This window comes from Oratosquilla oratoria, unplaced genomic scaffold (assembly GCF_046742065.1).
Source record: "Oratosquilla oratoria isolate Oo_2021 unplaced genomic scaffold, ASM4674206v1 SCAFFOLD150, whole genome shotgun sequence".
Classification (NCBI taxonomy): domain Eukaryota; kingdom Metazoa; phylum Arthropoda; class Malacostraca; order Stomatopoda; family Squillidae; genus Oratosquilla; species Oratosquilla oratoria.
The window spans coordinates 134971-137500 of record NW_027467505.1 but is presented as its reverse complement, the minus strand read 5'-3'; positions in this window follow the sequence as shown (position 1 = coordinate 137500).

Genomic DNA, 2530 nt, shown 5'->3' with positions numbered 1-2530 from the left:
GGAACAACAATCTCATTTTTTATTTCCTTTAAGATTCTTGGATGCCAACCGTCAGACCCTGGTGTTTTATCAACTTTGAGTTTATCTATACACCTTTTAATTTTTTTCTTTTTGTACATCTACCGTAGTGAGTAAGTTTACTCTAGACTTTTCAGTTTGGAATTCACTTTGAGGTGTTTCGTTTACGAATACCGAGCTAAAATAATTGTTTAAGATATTACACATTCCTTCATTTGAATATTCAAGTTGACCGTCAGCAGATAATAGTGGACCAATGTGATTCCTCACAACCTTTTTATCTCTAATGTAACTATAGAATTCTTTGGGATTCTCTTTGGATTAATCAGCGATGTTCATTTCGTATTGTCGTTTTCTTTTTCTTATTGTCTTTTTTAAATCTCTCTGTATTGATACATATCTTTCATAGTCATTAGATGCACCTGAGCACTTATATTTCTTATAAGCCTGTCTCTTTTTAGCAATACTTTTTTCAGTTTCTTTGTCGAGCCACTTTGGGCGAGCCTGATTTGGGGGACGTCTGTCCTTAAAAGGAATGTAAGTTTGAATCATCTTAATGAGCGTATTTTGAAATATTTCCCACATCTGATCTACAGGTCTTTCGTTTAATTTTGCCTCCCAGTCTGTAAGCTGAAGTTCCTGACGTAGTCCTATGAACTGAGCTTTACTGAAATCGGGTATTTTAGAAACACAAGTATCTATTCTAAAAAAAATTAGGAGTTTGAATCTAACTAAGTTGTGATCGCTATTTGCAACAGTTTCACCGACTTCTACATCAGTTACCATGCTTTCGCGGCTAGTGATCAATAGATCGAGTAAGTTTCCATATCTTGTGGGCTCTTTTACATGCTGAATTAAGTAATTGTCACCAAAAAAATCAATCAAGCGACTACCTATATGGCCATGTTCAAGGGTCATCCAATCAATGTCAGTAAAATTAAAATCACCCATTATCAATAAATCCCGGTTGCAGAAACTAGACACTTTTTGAAATAACAATTTGTCGTCTGCTAATGATAAAGTCTTTGGCCTATATATCACAACTATATTCATTTTTTGTCCATTTGTTTGGGTTAACTCAACCCACAAACTATCATATGCATCCTGTTTCACTTTCTCTAAAACACAACCATGAACATTGTTTTTAACGTACAACAGAATACCCCCACCTTTCTTGTGGTTTCTATCCTGATGAAAGTGTTTATATCCCGCAATATTAAATTCAGCTTCGAATTCTGTACCATTTAACCATGTCTCAGTTATTCCTATCATATCGAGCATTAAAGTACATGGTTTTAAGAAACTCATGATTATTTTTTTACACATTTTGAGTTTCAATATCATGTCTTACATTATCATTTTGTTTTTTATTTATACCTTCCCCTATATTATTATTTGGTCCTTCATTGACAGTCAATGCCTCATTAACATTTCTCCCATCAAAATTAACATTTCCCCCATCACGGACATCTGGTCGATCACGGTCATCCGATCTCTTTTGTACATTTTGTCCCCCTACGTCACCGTGATTCACGCCGGCCTCCCGTCGTTCATACATATACAGTATATATATATGTGTGTGTGTGTGTGTGTGTGTGTGTGTGTGTGTGTGTGTGTGTGTGTGTGTGTGTGTGTGTGTGTGTGTGTGTGTGTGTGTGTGTGTGTGTGTGTGTGTGTGTGTGTGTGTGTACATATGTGTATATATATATATATATATATATATATATATATATATATATATATATATATATATATTTCAGGGGGGGGGATACTTTTTTTCTAGAGCCATTTTTTTTTTTTTTTTTCCTAGAGCCATTTTTTTTAATTACCAGAGCCATTTTTGATACTTCCGGAGCCATGTTTTGGCAGGTTCGATTTCCCTCAAACTATTGGAGAGCTAACTCATTACTCACGTGCATGAAAAATAATCTTTTTTAAACAAATCAGCCTTTAGTTTTGGGGGGAGGGGGAGGGGTGGGGGAAGAATAAGATACATGCAAATTTACAGGTTATTATTGAAATGTATTGATACGAACATGTCAAATTAGTTGATGAATTTCAATATGATGCAAATTACTGAGTTTCCTTGTTAAGTTGTTTAAGATCCACTTGCAGAGTTTTGCAGAATAAAATTAGTAGTTTCAGACTTTCTGCTGGTCTTCTTTGGTAGCAGTACAATGTCGCAATGTAATTTTCATTACTTGATATTAATCTAGTTATAGCAACCTAATAGGTTAAACCTGTTTATATGATTATTTGATATGATATGAAGTTTCCCGAGCGAAATCGCACGTCGCTCCCGCGTATTTTTTTTCGCTGATATATATATATATATATATATATATATAATTTCATTTTGTAGCAGCTTCTGCATTCACGAGCTTTTTGCTGAGATGTTTAACTTTTTTAACACTTGAACGTTGAATGTGGGTGTGTTGTCTTATCATCTGGCCAAACTTCACTGGGAAAAGATGTTAAGACAATTCTTGCTTCTTGATTTACTTGTAGACCT